The following is a 20,606-nucleotide window of genomic DNA, read 5'->3' as shown; positions in this document are numbered from 1 at the left end:
ATCCAGGCACACTTATGAGCACTGGGGCCCTGGCTGCTAGGGTCCCAGTGACACATACAACTAAAACAACATATATACAGTGAAATATGGCGGTAACATGCCAGGCAAGAGGGTACTTTCCTACAGAGCCCAAGCTGTTTATCAGCAGCCAATGGTAGTCAGAAGGCTGTCAGCCTCGCGCGTTCCCGCTGTTTATCGGAAGCAGCGCGCGGAGGTCGCCTACGTTCCGTTTTAGCAGCAACCAATGGGAGCGAGCAGGTTTTCAGCCAATCCGAGCCCGCAGAGTGCAGGAACTCGGCCCTGCAGGGTTTAATCCGGAAGAGAGCGGTGGGAGCCTCGGACAGCGAGAGGACAGTGGGAGCCTCGAGCCTCGGACAGTGAGTGAGCCTGGGACAGTGGGAGCCTCGAGCTGCGGTGAGAGCCTGGGACAGTGAGTGAGCCTGGGACAGTGGGAGCCTGGGATGTGAGAGGACAGTTGGAGCCTCGAGCTGCGGTGGGATCCTGGGACAGTGGGTGATCCTGGGACAGTGGGAGCCTCGAGCTGCGGTGGGAGTCTGGGACAGTGAGTGAGTCTCGGACAGTGAGTGAGGCTGGGACAGTGGGAGCCCCGAGCTGCGGTGGGAGCCTGGGACAGTGAGTGGGCCTGGGACAGTTGGAGCCTCGAGCTGCGGAGGGATCCTCGGTCAGTGAGTGAGCCTGGGACAGTGGGAGCCTGGGATGTGAGAGGACAGTTGGAGCCTCGAGCTGCGGTGGGATCCTGGGACAGTGGGAGCCTCGGACAGTGAGTGAGGCTGGGACAGTGGGAGCCCCGAGCTGCGGTGGGAGTCTGGGACAGTGAGTGAGTTTCGGACAGTGGGAGCCTCGAGCTGCTATGGGATCCTGGGACAGTGAGTGAGCCTCGGACAGTGGGAGCCTCGAGCTGCGGTGGGAGCCTGGGACAGTGAGTGAGTCTCGGACAGTGAGTGAGCCTGGGACAGTGGGAGCCTCGAGCTGCGGTGAGAGCCTGGGACAGTGAGTGGGCCTGGGACAGTGGGAGCCTCGAGCTGCGGAGGGATCCTCGGACAGTGAGTGAGCCTGGGACAGTGGGAGCCTCGGATGTGAGAGGACAGTGGGAGCCTGGAGCTGCGGTGGGAGTCTGGGACAGTGAGTGAGCCTTGGACAGTGGGAGCCTTGAACAGTGAGTGAGGCTGGGACAGTCGGAGCCTCGAGCTGCGGTGGGAGCCTCGGACAGTGAGTGTGGCTGGGACAGTGAGTGAGCCTCGGACAGTGGGAGCCTTGAGCTGCGGTGAGAGCCTCGGACAGTGAGTGAGCCTGGGACAGTGGGAGCCTCGGATGTGAGAGGACAGTGGGAGCTTCGAGCTGCGGTGAGAGCCTGGGACAGTGGGAGCCTCGAGCTGCGGAGTGTTAGAGGGAAATCTGTCAATAAAATAAGACAAATCAATTTGACACAGCAATATAGGTTTAATCGATTTTCAGCTGGGAACAACAGGCAGTCTCAACATAGAGGCCATGACTGAAGTTCAAAGTTGTGGTTCAGCATTTATACTGTAAAAGCCACAAACTGTGGTCTAAAGTTCAGCATTGAAGTAAGCAACTACAAGCAGTACAGATAAGATAATAAGGGAGAGTGCCTCTGGAAAGAATCATGTGCGCTTTTTGGCCTCATGGGTGGGTAAGTTACACTGACGTCATTCACCATATCTATCTTTCTGCACAACAAGAGATTATATGTTGCGAGCTGCTCATGGTAGCCCTTCCTTGTGCAAATACTTATCTGACCCTTACACAGTTCCCCATACCACAATATGAATGACTTGTAGTTTTTAAGATCCTTGCACTAAGGCAAGATACACCCTTTTGTTCCACCCTGTTTGTGCTAAGTATAGGAAAGTACCATCTTGCCTGGCATGTTACCCCCATTTTTCACTGTATGTATGTTGTTTTTAGTCCTTGTGTCACTGGGATTCTGCTAGGCAGGACCCCAGTGATCATAGTATGTGCCCTGTATGTGATCCCTGTGTGGTGCCTAACTGTCTCACTGAGGCTCTGCTAACCAGAACCTCAGTGTTTATTCTCTCTCTGCTTTCTAATTTTGTCACTGCAGCCTAGTGACTAAATTTACCAATTCTCATTGGCACCCTGGTACACCCATATAATTCCCTTGTATATGGTACTTAGGTACCCAGGGTATTGGGGTTCCAGGAGATCCCTATGGGCTGCAGTATTTCTTTTGCCATCCATAGGGAGCTCAGGCAATTCTTACACAGGCCTGCCAGTGCAGCCTGAGTGAAATAACGTCCACGTTATTTCACAGCCATTTACCACTGCACTTAAGTAACTTATAAGTCACCTATATGTCTAACCCTCACTTGGTGATGGTTGGGTGCCAAGTTACTTAGGGTGTGGGCACCCTGGCACTAGCCAAGGTGCCTCCACATCGTTCAGGGCAAATTCCCCGGACTTTGTGAGTGCAGGGACACCATTACACGCGTGCACTATACATAGGTCCCTACCTATGTATAGCGTCACAATGGTAACTCCGAACATGGCCATGTACCATGTCTAAGATCATGGAATTGTCCCTCCAATACCATTCTGGTATTGGGGGTACAATTCCATGATCCCCCGGGTCTCTAGCATAGAACCCGGGTACTGCCAAATTGCCTTTCCGGGGTTTCCACTGCAGCTGCTGCTGCCAACCCCTCAGACAGGATTTTGCCCTCCTGTGGTCTGGGCAGCCCCAGCCCAGGAAGGCAGAACAAAGGATTTCCTCTGAGAGAGGGTGTTACACCCTCTCCCTTTGGAAATAGGTGTGAAGGGCTGGGGAGGAGTAGCCTCCCCCAGCCTCTGGAAATGCTTTGATGGGCACAGATGGTGCCCATATCTGCATAAGCCAGTCTACACCGGTTCAGGGATCCCCCAGCCCTGCTCTGGCACTAAACTGGACAAAGGAAAGGGGAGTGACCACTCCCCTGACCAGTACCTCCCAGGGGAGGTACCCAGAGCTCCTCCAGTGTGTCCCAGACCTCTGCCATCTTGGAAACAGAGGTGTTGGGGGCACACTGGACTGCTCTGAGTGGCCAGTGCCAGCAGGTGACGTCAGAGACCCCCTCTGATAGGCTTTTACCTTTCTTGGTAGCCAAACCTCCTTTTCTGGCTGTTTAGGGTCTCTCCTCTGGGGTATTCTTCAGATAACGAATGCAAGAGCTCACCAGAGTTCCTCTGCACTTCCTCTTCGACTTCTGCCAAGGATCGACCACTGACTGCCAGACGCCACAAATTAGCAAGACGACTACCAGCAACATTGTAGCGTCTAATCCTGCCTGCTTTCTCGACTGCTTCCTGGTGGTGCATGCTCTGAGGGCTGTCTGCCTTCACCCTGCACTGGAAATCCTAAAGAAATCTCCCGTGGGTTGACGGAGTCTTCCCCCTGCTAACGCAGACACCAAACTTCTGCATCACCGGTCCTCTGGGTCCCCTCTAATCTTGACGACTGTGGTCCCTGGAACACAGGAGCTTTATCCAAGTGACCCCCACAGTCCAGTGATCCTTCAGTCCAAGTTTGGTGGAGGTAAGTCCTTGCCGCCCCACGCTAGACTGCAAACCTGTGTACTGCGTGATTTGCAGCTGCTCCGGCTTCTCTGCACTTCTCCAAGGATTCCTTTGTGCACAGCCTAGCCTGGGTCCCCAGCGCTCCGTCCTGCAGTGCTCAACCCTCAGAGTTGGACTCTGATGTCGTGGGGCCGTCCATTGTGACTCTGCGTGGACTCTGGTTCACAAATCTTCTTAGTGCCTGCTCCAGTACTTCTGCGGGTGCTGCCTGCTTCTGTGGGGGCTCTCTAAGTTGCTGAGCGCCTCCTCTGTCTCCTCCTCCAAGGGGCGACATCCTGGTCCTTCCTGTACCCCAGCAGCACCCAAAAACCTCTACCATGACCCTTGCAGCTAGCAAGGCTTGTTTGCGGTATTTCTGCATGGAAACACTTCTGCAACATCTAGCATGCTGTGGGACATCTTCCATCCAAAAGAGAAGTTCCTAGCCCTTTTCGTTGTTGCAGAATCCTTAGCTTCTTCCACCCAGAGGCAGCCTTCTTGCACCTTCATACGGGGTTTCCTGGGTTCCTGCCCCCCCTGGACACTTTTGCGACTCTTGGATTTGGTCCCCTTGCCTTGCAGGTCCTCAGGTCCAGGAATCCGTCTTCAGTGCTTTGTTGGTGTTTGTGGTTCTTGCAGAATCCCCCTATCACGACTACTGTGTCCTATTGGGGTAGTAGGTGTACTTTACTCCTACTTTTTAGGGTCTTGGGGTGGGGTATCTTGGACACCCTGACTGTTTTCTTACAACCCCAGCGACCCTCTACAAGCCCCCATAGTTCTGGGGTCCATTTGTGGTTCGCATTCCACTTTTGGAGTATATGGTTGGTGTTGCCCCTAGACCTATGTTCACCTATTGTAATTCTACACTGTTTGCATTACTTTTCTTATTATTACTTACCTGTTTTGGGTTTGTGTACATATGACTTGTGTATATTACTTACCTTCTAACTGAGGGTACTCACTGAGATACTTTTGGCACTTTATTTTTAGTAACTATGTGTGTTGTGTTTTCTTATGATATTGAGCATATGACACTAGTGGTATAGTAGGAGCTTTGCATGTCTCCTAGTTCAGCCTAAGCTGCTTTGCCATAGCTACCTTCTATCAGCCTAAGCTGCTAGAAACACCTCTTCTACACTAATATGGGATAACTGGACCTGGCACAGGGTGTAAGTACCACAAGGTACCCACTATAAGCCAGGCCAGCCTCCTACATTGGTGGCAGCAGTGGGATAAGTACTTGCAACTGCTTTACCACTTTGTCATTTGGTACTTTTCATAAGAGAATCATATACCAAATAGTTCAGTATATGTACACTTAACCAAAAAAGCTTACTTTTCTATTCTAAAACTTTTAACAAAGTTCTGAAAAGTTTTTGAAAACTTCTAAAAGTTTGAAAACATTTTTTCTATGCTTTCTAAAGTTCTAAAACTTTTTTCTTTCTCACTATCCTTAAACCTATACTATCATGTCTGTTGTAGAGCCCACTCCCCAAACTGTTAATGCAACATATGAGAGTTTAAACTATAAAAGTTTGAGGGGTCTCTGCCTGGATAGAGGTTTGAGTATAGGTAAGAATCCTACAAAAGTTTCTCTTTAACATGCTCATTGTAGATGACCAGACCCAGTCTGGCCCATCTCAGGAGAGGTTAGAAAATGGGGAAGCTTCCCAGTCTGACTCAGGGGAGTTCCATAAGAAAGCTGGGGAGGGTTCTTACCAGGTCCTGCCCCCTAGCAGGGCACCTAGTGATACTGGTAGTGATAGAGGCTCCCACAACAGTAGGGCATCTTTCACCCCTAGAAGCCAGGTTACTAGGGTCCAGACAGTTAGGGACAGGTCTCCCTCTGAAACTTCCCACATTTCCTCTGTGTCCAAACATTCCCAACCCACCCAACCTGAGGATAACTTGTTAGAAAGGGAACTCAAAATGTTGAGGGTTGAAGAGACCAGACTGAAGCTTAAACAGCAGCAGCTGGCCTTAGATAGGGAATCCCTAGACATAGAGAGGGAAAGACAGAGGATGGGGTTAGTTCCCCATGGTGGCAGCAGCAGTATTTCTGATAGCAATCCTGTTAAAGAGCAAGATTCCATGAATCTGCACAAGATAGTCCCCCCTTACAAGGAGGGGGATGACATTAATAAGTGGTTTGCTGCACTTGAGAGGGCCTGTATGGTACAGTTGGTCCCTCAAAGGCAGTGGGCTGCTATTGTGTGGGTATCTTGCACTGGAAAGGGTAGGAATAGGCTCCTTACTGTTAGAGAAAGTGATGCCAATAACTTCAAAGTTTTGAAAGATGCACTCTTGGATGGATTTGTCTTAACCACTGAACAATACAGGATTAAGTTCAGAGACACCAGAAAAGAGTCTTCTCAAGACTGGACAGAGTTTGTGGACTGTTCAGTGAAGGCCTTGGAGGGGTGGTTGCATGGCAGTAAAGTTTCTGACTATGAAAGCCCGTACAATCTTATTCTGAGAGAGCATATTCTTAACAATTGTGTGTCTGACTTGTTGCACCAATACCTAGTGGACTCTGATCTGACCTCTTCCCAAGAATTGGGAAAGAAGGCAGACAAATGGGTCAGAACAAGGGTGAACAGAAAAGTTCATACAGGGGGTGACAAGGATAGCAAGTCTTCTGAGAAGGGTGCGGACAATAGTAATCATTCTGAGTCTTCATCAGGCCCACAAAAACCCTATGGGGGTGGTGGGTCCAAATCCTCTTCTAATAATCAACCAAAAAAGCCTTGGTGTTATTTGTGTAAAGTCAAAGGCCATTGGGCAAGTGATTCCACTTGTCCAAAGAAAAACACCAAACCTCCCACCACCACAACCCCTGCTGCAAATTCTAGTGCCCCTAGTAATAGCAGTGGTGGTGGGAAATCTACTACTAATAGCCAATCCAAGGGTGTACCTGGGCTCACCATTGGAAATGTAGTTGGGGTTGGTCTTGTTAGGGAGACCACAGAGGCTGTTTTAGTCTCTGATGGTGGCGTTGATTTTGCCACCTTGGCTGCTTGTCCCCTTAATATGGATAAGTACAAGCAACTACCCCTAATCAATGGTGTTGAGGTTGAGGCCTACAGGGACACAGGAGCCAGTGTAACTATGGTGATAGAAAAACTGGTCCACCCTGATCAACACCTACTTGGTCAGCAGTACCAAGTGACAGACGCTCATAACAACACTCTTAGCCACCCCATGGCTGTTGTGAATCTCAACAGGGGGGGGTGGTTACTGGTCCAAAGAAAGTTGTAGTTGCCTCAGATATACCTGTAGACTGTCTACAATGAAATGATTTGGAGACATCAGCTTGGGCAGAAGTGGAGTTGGAGGCCCATGCAGTGCTGGGCATATTTTTGCTTTAACAAGGGCCCAGGCCAGGAAGCAAAAAGAATAGGGTAACTTGGATCCTGGAACAATGGACCAAGTGCTCCCTAAAGCTAGGGGTAGCAAGGGTAAATCCCTACCCACTATCCCACACTCTACAGATTATTCCCCTTTTGAGGAAGAGGAATTCTCTCCCTATGCAGAACCTACGCCAGAGGAGCTGGCAGCAGACACTTCTGAGCTTTTGGGTGGTGGGCGGCCTGCCAGGGAAGAGCTGAGTGTGGCACAGCAAACCTGTCCCACATTAGAGGGTCTCAGACAGCAAGCTGTCAAGCAGCAGAATGGGGATGTCAGTGACAGTCATAGGGTGTACTGGGAAGACAACCTCTTGTACACAGAGTCAAGGGACCCAAAACCTGGAGCTGTCAGGAGATTGGTCATTCCCCTGCAGTAAAGAGAGTTTCTTCTCACCTTAGCACATGACATTCCTTTGGCTGGGCATTTGGGTCAGACGAAAATTTGGGAAAGACTTGTCCCCTTGTTTCACTGGCCTCATATGTTAGAGGACGTAAAATATTTTTGTAAGTCCTGAGTGACCTGCCAAGCCAGTGGCAAGACTGGTGGCACTCCAAAGGCCCCTCTAATTCCACTTCCAGTGGTTGGGGTGCCCTTCGAAAGGGTAGGGGTTGACATAGTTGGCCCCCTTGATCCTCCTACTGCTTCAGGAAATAGATTTATCTTGGTGGCAGTGGACCATGCCACAAGATATCCTGAAGCCATACCTCTAAGGACTACTACAGCTCCTGCAGTGGCAAAGGCCCTCCTGGGAATCTTTTCCAGGGTGGGTTTTCCTAAAGAGTTGGTGTCAGACAGAGGTAGCAACTTCATGTCTGCATACCTAAAAGCAATGTGGAAGGAGTGTGGTGTTACCTACAAGTTCACCACACCTTATCATCCACATACTAATGGACTAGTAGAGAAGTTTAATAAAACTTTCAAAGGTATGATAATGAGACTCCCTGAAAAACTCAGGAGGAGATGGGATGTCCTGTTACCTTGCCTCCTTTTTGCGTACAGGGAGGTACCCCAGAAAGGAGTGGTCTTCAGCCCCTTGGAACTCCTCTTTGGGCACCCTGTAAGAGGTCCACTTACTCTTGTGAAGGAGGGTTGGGAACAACCTTTAAAAGCTCCTAAACAGGACATAGTAGACTATGTACTTGGCCTAAGATCCAGAATGGCTGAGTACATGAAAAAGGCCAGTAAAAACCTTCAGGCCCGCCAAGAGCTACAAAAGCAATGGCATGACCAGAAGACTGTTCTGATCCAGTACCAACCAGGACAGAAGGTGTGGGTATTGGAGCCTGTGGCCCCAAGAGCACTCCAGGACAAATGGAGTCACCTCCATCTAATTGTTGGGAAGAAGGATGAGGTTACCTATTTGGTAGACCTGGGCACTGCCAGGAGTCCCCTTAGGGTGATTCATGTCAACCGCCTAAAACCCTACTATGACAGGGCTGATCTCATCCTGCTCATGGCAACAGGTGAGGGACAGGAAGAAGAGAGTGCCCCTCTCCCAGATCTCTTCCCCACCACTGGAGCGGATGCCTTAGTGGAGGGAGTAGTTTTAGCAGATTGTCTGACGGCAGAACAGAAAGACATCTGCATCAATCTCCTAAGCCAATTTTCAGACCTCTTTTCACTTGTACCAGGTACAACATCCTGGCGTGAACACACAATTGACACTGGAGACAGCCTGCCTGTCAAAAGTAAAATTTATAGGCAGCCTGACCATGTCAGAGACTGCATTAAACAAGAGGTGCAGAAAATGTTGGATTTAGGGGTGATTGAACCTTCAGAAAGCCCCTGGGGTAGCCCAGTTGTGCTTGTACCAAAACCTCACACCAAAGATGGAAAGAGGGAGATGAGGTTTTGTGTAGATTACAGAGGGCTCAATCAGGTAACAAAAACTGATGCTCACCCTATACACAGGGCAGATGAGCTCATTGATACACTGGCTTCTGCCAAGTATCTTAGCACTTTTGATCTAACTGCAGGATATTGGCAGATTAGATTGGCAGAAGATGCTAAACCAAAGACTGCATTTTCTACCATAGGAGGGCACTACAATCCACAGTAATGCCCTTTGGTTTGAAAAATGCACCTGCCACTTTTCAGAGGTTGGTGAATACAGTCCTGCAAGGGTTGGAGGCTTTCAGTGCAGCATGTCTGGATGATATTGCTGTCTTTAGCTCAACCTGGGATGATCACCTGGTCCACCTGTGCAAAGTTTTAGAGGCCCTGCAAAAGGCAGGCCTCACTATCAAGGCCTCAAAGTGCCAGATAGGGCAGGGGAAAGTGGTTTATCTGGGCCACCTTGTAGGTGGAGAACAGATTGCACCACTACAGGGTAATATCCAAACAATCATGGATTGGGTTCCCCTTACAACACAGACCCAGGTGAGAGCCTTTTTAGGCCTCACAGGGTACTATAGGAGATTCATCAAGAATTATGGCTCCATAGCAGCCCCTCTTAATGATCTCACTAGCAAGAAAATGCCTAAAAAGGTATTATGGACAGCCAGCTGTCAGAAAGCTTTGGAGGAGCTCAAACAGGATGTGTGCTCCGTACCTGTCCTAAAAAGCCCATGTTACTCCAAGAAATGCATTGTTCAAACTGATGCATCTGAATTAGGGGTAGGGGCAGTACTATCACAACTGAATTCTGAGGGCCAGGATCAACCAGTTGCTTTTATCACCAGAAGGTTGACCCCTAGAGAAAAGTGTTGGGCTGCCATAGAGAGGGAGGCCTTTGCTGTGGTCTGGGCACTTAAAAAGTTGAGGCCATACCTGTTTGGTACTCACTTTTTTGTTCAGACAGACCACAAACCTCTGCTTTGGCTAAAGCAAATGAAAGGTGAAAACCCTGAATTGTTGAGGTGGTCCATATCTCTACAGGGAATGGACTATACAGTGGAACATAGACCTGGGAGTACCCAAACCAATGCAGATGGACTCTCCAGATATTTCCACTTAGACAATGAAGACTCATCTGGACAAGGCTAGTCTTATTGTCCTTCGTTTGGGGGGGGGGGGCGTTGTGTAGGAAAGTACCATCTTGGCTGGCATGTTACACCCATTTTTCACTGTATGTATGTTGTTTTAGCTCTTGTGTCACTGGGATCCTGCTAGGCAGGACCACAGTGCTCATAGTATGTGCTCTGTATGTGTTCCCTGCGTGGTGCCTAACTGAATCACTGAGGCTCTGCTAACCAGAACCTCAGTGTTTATGCTCTCTCTGCTCTCCAAATTTGTCACTGCAGACTAGTGACTAATTTACCAATTCTCATTGGCACACTGATACACCCATATAATTCCCTTGTATATGGTACTTAGGTACCCAGGGTATTGGGGTTCCGGGAGATCCCTATGGGCTGCAGCATTTCTTTTGCCACCCATAGGGAGCTCAGGCAATTCTTAAACAGACCTGACACGGCAGCCTGAGTGAAATAACATCCACGTTATTTCACAGCCATTTTTCACTGCACACAAGTAACTTATAAGTCACCTGTATGTCTAACCCTCACTTGGTGAAGGTTGGGTGCTAAGTTACTTAGGGGGTGATTCTGACCCCGGCGGTCTTAGACCGCCGGGGCCAGGGTCGGCGGGAGCACCGCCGACAGGCCGGCGGTGCCCCGCAGGGCATTCTGACCGTGGCGGTAAAGCCGCGGTCAGACCGGCAACACTGGCGGGCTCCCGCCAGTGTACCGCTGCCCTGTTGAATCCTCCAAGGCGGCGCAGCTAGCTGCGCCGCCGAGGGGATTCCGACCCCCCCCTACCGCCATCCAGTTCCCGGCGGTCCGCCCGCCGGGAACCGGATGGCGGTAGGGGGGTCGCGGGACCCCTGGGGGCCCCTGCAGTGCCCATGCCACTGGCATGGGCACTGCAGGGGCCCCCGTAAGAGGGCCCCTACAAGTATTTCACTGTCTGCTTGGCAGACAGTGAAATACGCGACGGGTGCAAATGCACCCGTCGCACCTTCCCACTCCGCCGGCTCGATTACGAGCCGGCATCCTCGTGGGAAGGTCGTTTTCCCCTGGGCTGGCGGGCGGCCTTTTGGCGGCCGCCCGCCAGCCCAGGGGAAAACTTGAAATACCCGCCGCGGTCTTTTGACCGCGGCGCGGTATTTTGGAGGGCGGAATTCTGGCGGGCGGCCTCCGCCGCCCGCCAGAATCAGAATCACCCCCGTAGTGTGTGGGCACCCTGGCACTAGCCAAGGTGCCCCCACATCGTTCAGGGCGAATTCCCCGGACTTTGTGAGAGCGGGGACACCATTACATGCGTTCATTATACATAGGTCACTTCCTATGTATAGCGTCACAATGGTAACTCCGAACATGGCCATGTAACATGTCTAAGATCATGGAATTGTCACCCCAATACCATTCTGGTATTGGGGGTACAATTCCATGATCCCCCGGGTCTCTAGCACAGAACCCGGGTACTGCCACACTGCCTTTCCGGGGTTTCCACTGCAGCTGCTGCTGCCGCCGCCAACCCCTCAGACAGGATTCTTCCCTCCTGGGGTCTGGGAAGCCCCGTCCCAGGAAGGCAGAACAAAGGATTTCCTCTGAGAGAGGGTGTTACACCCTCTCCCTTTGGAAATAGGTGTGAAGTGCTGGGGAGGAGTAGCCTCCCCCAGCCTCTGGAAATGCTTTGATGGGCACAGATGGTGCCCATCTCTGCATAAGCCAGTCTACACCGGTTCAGGGATCCCCCAGCCCTGCTCTGGCGCAAAACTGGACAAAGGAAAGGGGAGTGACAACTCCCCTGACCAGAGGTACCCCAGAGCTCCCCCATTGTGTCCCAGGCCTCTGCCATCTTGGAAACAGAAGTGTTGGGGGCACACTGGACTGCTCTGAGTGGCCAGTGCCAGCAGGTGACGTCAGAGACCCCCTTTGATAGGCTCTTAGCTTTCTTGGTAGCTAGTCCTCCTTGTTGGTAGCCAAACCTCCTTTTCTGGCTATTTAGGGTCTCTCCTCAGGGGTATTCTTCAGATAACGAATGCAAGAGCTCACCAGAGTTCCTCTGCACTTCCCTCTTCGACTTCTGCCAAGGATCGACCGCTGACTGCTCCAGGACGCAACAAAGTAGCAAGACGACTACCAGCAACATTGTAGCGCCTAATCCTGCCGGCTTTCTCGACTGCTTCCTGGTGGTGCATGCTCTGAGGGCTGTCTGCCTTCACCCTGCACTGGAAATCCCGAAGAAATCTCCCATGGGTTGACGGAGTCTTCCCCCTACTAACGCAGGCACCAAACGTCTGCATCACCAGTCCTCTGGGTCCCTTCTCATCTCGACGAGCGTGGTCCCTGGAACACAGGAGCTTTATCCAAGTGACCCCCACAGTCCAGTGATCCTTCAGTCCAAGTTTGATGGCGGTAAGTCCTTGCCTCCCACGCTAGACTGCAAACCTGTGTACTGCGTGATTTGCAGCTGCTCTGGCTTCTGTGAACTTCTCCAAGGATTCCTTTGTGCACAGCCTAGCCTGGGTCCCCAGCACTCCGTCCTGCAGTGCTGAACCCTCTGAGCTAGACTCCGTCGTGGGACCCTCTTTTGTGACTCTGCCTGGGCTCCGGTTCACTAATCTTCTAAGTGCCTGCTCCGGTACTTCTGCGGGTGCTGCCTGCTTCTGTGGGGGCTTTCTGAGTTGCTGAGCACCCCCTCTGTCTCCTCCTCCAAGGGGCAACATCCTGGTCCCCAGTGTAGGAAAGTACCATCTTGCCTGGCATGTTACCCCCATTTTTCACTGTATATATGTTGTTTTAGTTGTATGTGTCACTGGGACCCTGTTCTCCAGGGCCCCAGTGCTCATAAGTGTGCCTGAATGTGTTACCTGTGTAGTGACTAACTGTCTCACTGAGGCTCTGCTAATCAGAACCTCAGTGGTTATGCTCTCTCATTTCTTTCAAATTGTCACTAACAGGCTAGTGACCAATTTTACCAATTTACATTGGCTTACTGGAACACCCTTATAATTCCCTAGTATATGGTACTGAGGTACCCAGGGTATTGGGGTTCCAGGACATCCCTATGGGCTGCAGCATTTCTTTTGCCACCCATAGGGAGCTCTGACAATTCTTACACAGGCCTGCCACTGCAGCCTGAGTGAAATAACGTCCACGTTATTTCACAGCCATTTTACACTGCACTTAAGTAACTTATAAGTCACCTATATGTCTAACCTTTACCTGGTAAAGGTTAGGTGCAAAGTTACTTAGTGTGAGGGCACCCTGGCACTAGCCAAGGTGCCCCCACATTGTTCAGGGCCAATTCCCCGGACCTTGTGAGTGCGGGGACACCATTACACGCGTGCACTACATATAGGTCCCTACCTATATGTAGCTTCCCAATGGTAACTCCCAATATGGCCATGTAACATGTCTATGATCATGGAATTGCCCCCTCTATGCCATCCTGGCATAGTTGGCACAATCCCATGATCCCAGTGGTCTGTAGCACAGACCCTGGTACTGCCAAACTGCCTTTCCTGAGGTTTCACTGCAGCTGCTGCTGCTGCCAACCCCTCAGACAGGTTTCTGCCCTCCTGGGGTCAAGCCAGGCTTGTCCCAGGATGGCAGAACAAAGGACTTCCTCTGAGAGAGGGTGTTACACCCTCTCCCTTTGGAAAATGGTGTGAAGGCAGGGGAGGAGTAGCCTCCCCCAGCCTCTGGAAATGCTTTCTTGGGCACAGATGTGCCCAATTCTGCATAAGCCAGTCTACACCGGTTCAGGGGACCCCTTAGCCCTGCTCTGGCGCGAAACTGGACAAAGGAAAGGGGAGTGACCACTCCCCTGACCTGCACCTCCCCTGGGAGGTGTCCAGAGCTCCTCCAGTGTGCTCCAGACCTCTGCCATCTTGGAAACAGAGGTGCTGCTGGCACACTGGACTGCTCTGAGTGGCCAGTGCCACCAGGTGACGTCAGAGACTCCTTCTGATAGGCTAGCAACACCTGAAGGAGCCTATCCTCTCTCCTAGGTAGCCAAACCCTCTTTTCTGGCTATTTAGGGTCTCTGTCTCTGGGGAAACTTTAGATAACGAATGCAAGAGCTCATCAGAGTTCCTCTGCATCTCTCTTCACCTTCTGCCAAGGAATCGACTGCTGACCGCGCTGGAAGCCTGCAAAACTGCAACAAAGTAGCTAAGACGACTACTGCAACTCTGTAACGCTGATCCTGCCGCCTTCTCGACTGTTTTCCTGGTGGTGCATGCTGTGGGGGTAGTCTGCCTCCTCTCTGCACTAGAAGCTCCGAAGAAATCTCCCGTGGGTCGACGGAATCTTCCCCCTGCAACCGCAGGCACCAAAAAGCTGCATTACCGGTCCCTTGGGTCTCCTCTCAGCACGACGAGCGAGGTCCCTTGAATCCAGCAACTGTGTCCAAGTGACCCCCACAGTCCAGTGACTCTTCAGTCCAAGTTTGGTGGAGGTAAGTCCTTGCCTCCCCACGCCAGACTGCATTGCTGGGAACCGCGACTTTTGCAGCTACTCTGGCCTCTGTGCACTTCCGGCGGAAATCCTTTGTGCACAGCCAAGCCTGTGTCCACGGCACTCTAACCTGCATTGCACGACTTTCTAAGTTGGTCTCCGGCGACGTGGGACTCCTTTGTGTAACTTCGGGTGAGCACCGTTTCACGCATCCTCGTAGTGCCTGTTTCTGGCACTTCTCCGGGTGCTACCTGCTGCTGAGAGGGCTCCTTGTCTTGCTCTACGTCCCCTCTCTCTCCTGACGCAATTTGCGACATCCTGGTTCTTCCTGGGCCACAGCAGCATCCAAAAACGCTTACCGCACGATTTGCAGCTAGCAAAGCTTGTTGGCGGTCTTTCGGCGGGAACGCACTTCTGCACGACTCTCCACGGCGAGAGGGATCCGTCCACCAAAGGGGAAGTCTCTAGCCCTTTTCGTTCCTGCAGAAACCTCAGCTTCTTCTGTCCAGTAGAAGCTTCTTTGCACCCACAGCTGGCATTTCCTGGGCATCTGCCCATCTCCGACTTGCTCGTGACTTTTGGACTTGGTCCCCTTGTTCCACAGGTACCCTAGATTGGAAATCCATCGTTGTTGCATTGTTGGTTTGTGTCTTTCTTGCATTATTCCTCTATCACGACTTCTATGTCCTTAGGGGAACTTTAGTGCACTTTGCACTCACTTTTCAGGGTCTTGGGGTGGGCTATTTTTCTAACCCTCACTATTTTCTAATAGTCCCAGCGACCCTCTACCAGGTCACATAGGTTTGGGGTCCATTCGTGGTTCGCATTCCACTTTTGGAGAATATGGTTTGTGTTGCCCCTATCCCTATGTGTCCCCTTTGCATCCTATTGTAACTATACATTGTTTGCACTGTTTTCTAAGACTATACTGCATATTTTTGGTATTGTGTACATATATCTTGTGTATATTTCCTATCCTCTCACTGAGGGTACACTCTGAGATACTTTGGCATATTGTCATAAAAATAAAGTACCTTTATTTTTAGTATAACTGTGTATTGTGTTTTCTTATGATATTGTGCAAGTGACACTGGTGGTACTGTAGGAGCTTCACTCGTCTCCTAGTTCAGCCTAAGCTGCTCTGCTAAGCTACCATTATCTATCAGCCTATGCTGCTAGACACCCTATACACTAATAAGGGATAACTGGGCCTGGTGCAAGGTGCAAGTACCCCTTGGTACTCACTACAAGCCAGTCCAGCCTCCTACATTGGTTGTGCAGCGGTGGGATAAGTGCTTTGAGACTACTTACCACTTTTGTCATTGTACTTTTCATAAGAGAAAAATATACAAAACAAGTTCAGTGTGTGTACACATAGCTAAAAAGTTTTGCATTTCCTCTTTTCACTCTTTTCTAAAGTGCTGAAAAGTACTTCTAAACTTTCAAAAAGTTTAAAAAGTTTTTTCTGTCTTTCTAAACAGCTCTGACAAACTTTTTTCTCTTTTTCTATCACTTTAACTCTCTCCAAAAATGTCTGGCACAGGCCAAAATGTTGACCTGTCTAAGATTGCATATGACCACCTGTAGGAAAGTACCATCTTGCCTGGCATGTTACCCCCATTTTTCACTGTATATATGTTGTTTTAGTTGTATGTGTCACTGGGACCCTGGTAACCCAGGGCCCCAGTGCTCATAAGTGTGCCTGAATGTGTTACCTGTGTAGTGACTAACTGTCTCACTGAGGCTCTGCTAATCAGAACCTCAGTGGTTATGCTCTCTCATTTCTTTCCAAATTGTCACTAACAGGCTAGTGACCATTTTTACCAACTTACATTGGCTTACTGGAACACCCTTATAATTCCCTAGTATATGGTACTGAGGTACCCAGGGTATTGGGGTTCCAGGAGATCCCTATGGGCTGCAGCATTTCTTTTGCCACCCATAGGGAGCTCTGTCAATTCTTACACAGGCCTGCCACTGCAGCCTGAGTGAAATAACGTCCACGTTATTTCACAGCCATTTTACACTGCACTTAAGTAACTTATAAGTCACCTATATGTCTAACCTTTACCTGGTAAAGGTTAGGTGCAAAGTTACTTAGTGTGAGGGCACCCTGGCACTAGCCAAGGTGCCCCCACATTGTTCAGAGCCAATTCCCTGAACTTTGTGAGTGCGGGGACACCATTACACGCGTGCACTACATATAGGTCACTAGCTATATGTAGCTTCACAATGGTAACTCCGAATATGGCCATGTAACATGTCTATGATCATGGAATTGCCCCCTCTATGCCATCCTGGCATAGTTGGCATGATCCCAGTGGTCTGTAGCACAGACCCTGGTGCTGCCAAACTGCCCTTCCTGGGGTTTCACTGCAGCTGCTGCTGCTGCCAATCCCTCAGACAGGCATCTGCCCTCCTGGGGTCCAGCCAGGCCTGGCCCAGGATGGCAGAACAAAGAACTTCCTCTGAGAGAGGGTGTGACACCCTCTCCCTTTGGAAAATGGTGTGAAGGCAGGGGAGGAGTAGCCTCCCCCAGCCTCTGGAAATGCTTTCTTGGGCACAGATGTGCCCAATTCTGCATAAGCCAGTCTACACCGGTTCAGGGGACCCCTTAGCCCTGCTCTGGCGCGAAACTGGACAAAGGAAAGGGGAGTGACCACTCCCCTGACCTGCACCTCCCCTGGGAGGTGTCCAGAGCTCCTCCAGTGTGCTCCAGACCTCTGCCATCTTGGAAACAGAGGTGCTGCTGGCACACTGGACTGCTCTGAGTGGCCAGTGCCACCAGGTGACGTCAGAGACTCCTTGTGATAGGCTCCTTCAGGTGTTGCTAGCCTATCCTCTCTCCTAAGTAGCCAAACCCTCTTTTCTGGCTATTTAGGGTCTCTGTCTCTGGGGAAACTTCAGATAACGAATGCATGAGCTCAGCCGAGTTCCTCTGCATCTCTCTCTTCACCTTCTGATAAGGAATCGACTGCTGACTGCGCTGGAAGCCTGCAAAACCTGCAACATAGTAGCAAAGACGACTACTGCAACTCTGTAACGCTGATCCTGCCGCCTTCTCGACTGTTTTCCTGCTTGTGCATGCTGTGGGGATAGCCTGCCTCCTCTCTGCACCAGAAGCTCCGAAGAAATCTCCCGTGGGTCGACGGAATCTTCCCCCTGCAACCGCAGGCACCAAAAAGCTGCATTACCGGTCCCTTGGGTCTCCTCTCAGCACGACGAGCGAGGTCTCTCGAATCCAGCGACTCTGTCCAAGTGACCCCCACAGTCCAGTGACTCTTCAGCCCAAGTTTGGTGGAGGTAAGTCCTTGCCTCACCTCGCTGGGCTGCATTGCTGGGAACCGCGACTTTGCAGCTACTCCGGCCCCTGTGCACTTCCGGCGGAAATCCTTTGTGCACAGCCAAGCCTGGGTCCACGGCACTCTAACCTGCATTGCACGACTTTCTAAGTTGGTCTCCGGCGACGTGGGACTCCTTTGTGCAACTTCGGCGAGCACCGTTTCACGCATCCTCGTAGTGCCTGTTTCTGGCACTTCTCCGGGTGCTACCTGCTTCAGTGAGGGCTCTTTGTCTTGCTCGACGTCCCCTCTCTCTTCAGGTCCAATTTGCGACCTCCTGGTCCCTCCTGGGCCCCAGCAGCGTCCAAAAACGCCAAACGCACGATTTGCAGCTAGCAAGGCTTGTTGGCGTCCTTTCGGCGGCAAAACACTTCTGCACGACTCTCCACGGTGAGAGGGATCCGTCCACCAAAGGGGAAGTCTCTAGCCCTTTTCGTTCCTGCAGAAACCTCAGCTTCTTCTGTCCAGTAGAAGCTTCTTTGCACCCGCAGCTGGCATTTCCTGGGCATCTGCCCATCTCCGACTTGCTTGTGACTTTTGGACTTGGTCCCCTTGTTCCACAGGTACCCTAGGTTGGAAATCCACAGTTGTTGCATTGCTGGTTTGTGTCTTTCCTGCATTATTCCTCTAACACGACTTCTTTGTCCTTAGGGGAATTTTAGTGCACTTTGCACTCACTTTTCAGGGTCTTGGGGAGGGTTATTTTGCTAACTCTCACTATTTTCTAATAGTCCCAGCGACCCTCTACAAGGTCACATAGGTTTGGGGTCCATTCGTGGTTCGCATTCCACTTTTGGAGTATATGGTTTGTGTTGCCCCTATCCCTATGTTTCCCCATTGCATCCTATTGTAACTATACATTGTTTGCACTGTTTTCTAAGACTATACTGCATATTTTTGCTATTGTGTATATATATCTTGTGTATATTTCCTATCCTCTCACTGAGGGTACACTCTAAGATACTTTGGCATATTGTCATAAAAATAAAGTACCTTTATTTTTAGTATAACTGTGTATTGTGTTTTCTTATGATATTGTGCATATGACACTAAGTGGTACTGTAGTAGCTTCACACGTCTCCTAGTTCAGCCTAAGCTGCTCTGCTAAGCTACCATTATCTATCAGCCTAAGCTGCTAGACACCCTATACACTAATAAGGGATAACTGGGCCTGGTGCAAGGTGCAAGTACCCCTTGGTACTCACTACAAGCCAGTCCAGCCTCCTACACCACCTTAGCTGGAAAGGAGCAAGGAGTCTCTGTATAGAGAGAGGTTTGAGTGTAGGGAAGAATCCTTCCTTGGAATTGTTACTTAACATGCTTAGAGAACAAGATAAGGCTAAAAGTGCCCCATCTGTTGAAAAAGTAGCTAATGGTTCCCAATCTGATCCAGGGACTCCCCCAGGAAAAGGTTCAGGAAAGAAACTTCTTAGCCTGCCCATTACTAGACAGTCTAGCATAGTTGGTACTGAGGTGGAGTCACATCATACAGATGATGTGCTCTCACATTACACTGTCAGCCAAGCTGTTAGGTTGACCTCTGTAAGGGACAGGTCTCCTTCTGTTCATTCCCATCATACCTCTGTATCTAGGAATGTCCCTCCCACCAACCCTGATGACAGATTGTTAGAAAGGGAACTCAATAAGTTGAGGGTGGAATAAACCAGACTGAAGCTTAAAAAGCAACAGCTGGATTTGGATAGACAGTCTTTAGAATTAGAGAAGGAAAGACAGAAGTTGGGTTTAGAAACCCATGGTGGCAGCAGCAGTAGTCCCCATAGTCATCCTGCAAAAGAGCATGATTCCAGGAATCTGCACAAGATAGTTCCCCCTTATAAGGAGGGGGATGACATTAACAAGTGGTTTGCTGCACTTGAGAGGGCCTGTGCTGTACAGGATGTCCCTCAAAAGCAGTGGGCTGCTATCCTATGGCTATCATTTAGTGGAAAAGGTAGGGATAGGCTCCTTACTGTGAAAGAAAGTGATGCCAATAATTTTACAGTACTTAAGAATGCACTCCTGGATGGTTATGGCTTAACCACTGAACAATACAGGATAAAGTTCAGAGAGACCAAAAAGGAATCTTCACAAGACTGGGTTGCTTTCTTTGACCATTCAGTGAAGGCCTTGGAGGGGTGGTTACAAGGCAGTAAAGTTACTGATTTTGAAAGCCTGTATAACTTGATCCTGAGAGAGCATATTCTTAATAATTGTGTGTCTGATTTGTTGCACCAGTACTTGGTGGACTCTGATCTGACCTCTCCCCAAGAATTGGGAAAGAAGGCAGACAAATGGGTCAGAACAAGGGTGAACAGAAGTTCATACAGGGGGTGACAAAGATGGCAACAAAAAGAAGGATGGTAAGTCTTCTGACAAGGGTGGGGACAAATCTAAAAATGAGTCTTCATCAGGCCCACAAAAACACTCTGGTGGGGGTGGTGGGCCCAAATCCTCTTTTAATCAAAACAAAGAAAAGAAACCATGGTGCTATTTATGTAAAGTAAAAGGCCATTGGACAACAGATCCCAGTTGTCCAAAGAAAAGCACCAAGCCTCCTACCACTACAACCCCTACTGCTACACCTAGTGCCCCTACTAATAGCAGTGGTGGTGGGAGCAAACCTACTAATAGCCAATCCAAGGGAGTAGCTGGGCTCACTTTTGGTAACTTAGTTGGGGTTGGTCTTGTTAGGGAGACCACAGAGGCTGTGTTAGTCTCTGAGGGGGCTATTGATTTAGCCACCTTAGTTGCTTGTCCCCTTAATATGGATAAGTACAAGCAGCTACCCCTAATAAATGGTGTTTAGGTTCAGGCCTACAGGGACACTGGTGCCAGTGTGACTATAGTCATAGAGAAA

At 50.2% G+C, this 20,606-nt stretch overlaps 1 protein-coding gene across 1 annotated transcript in view; it reads left to right on the top strand.

Annotated features, from left to right (window-relative positions):
* Positions 1-518: 518 nt before the first annotated feature.
* The window catches only part of LOC138296921 (zinc finger protein 300-like), a 61,747-nt gene continuing 41,659 nt past the window's right edge, over positions 519-20,606 (top strand). The window contains exon 1 of the mRNA XM_069236443.1: positions 519-1,064. The gene's annotated coding sequence lies outside the window, so the exon portion shown is untranslated. The remainder of the gene's footprint in view (positions 1,065-20,606) is intronic.

This window comes from Pleurodeles waltl, chromosome 5, assembly GCF_031143425.1.
Source record: "Pleurodeles waltl isolate 20211129_DDA chromosome 5, aPleWal1.hap1.20221129, whole genome shotgun sequence".
NCBI classification, from domain to species: domain Eukaryota; kingdom Metazoa; phylum Chordata; class Amphibia; order Caudata; family Salamandridae; genus Pleurodeles; species Pleurodeles waltl.
This window is presented reverse-complemented; position numbering and strand designations above follow the sequence as displayed.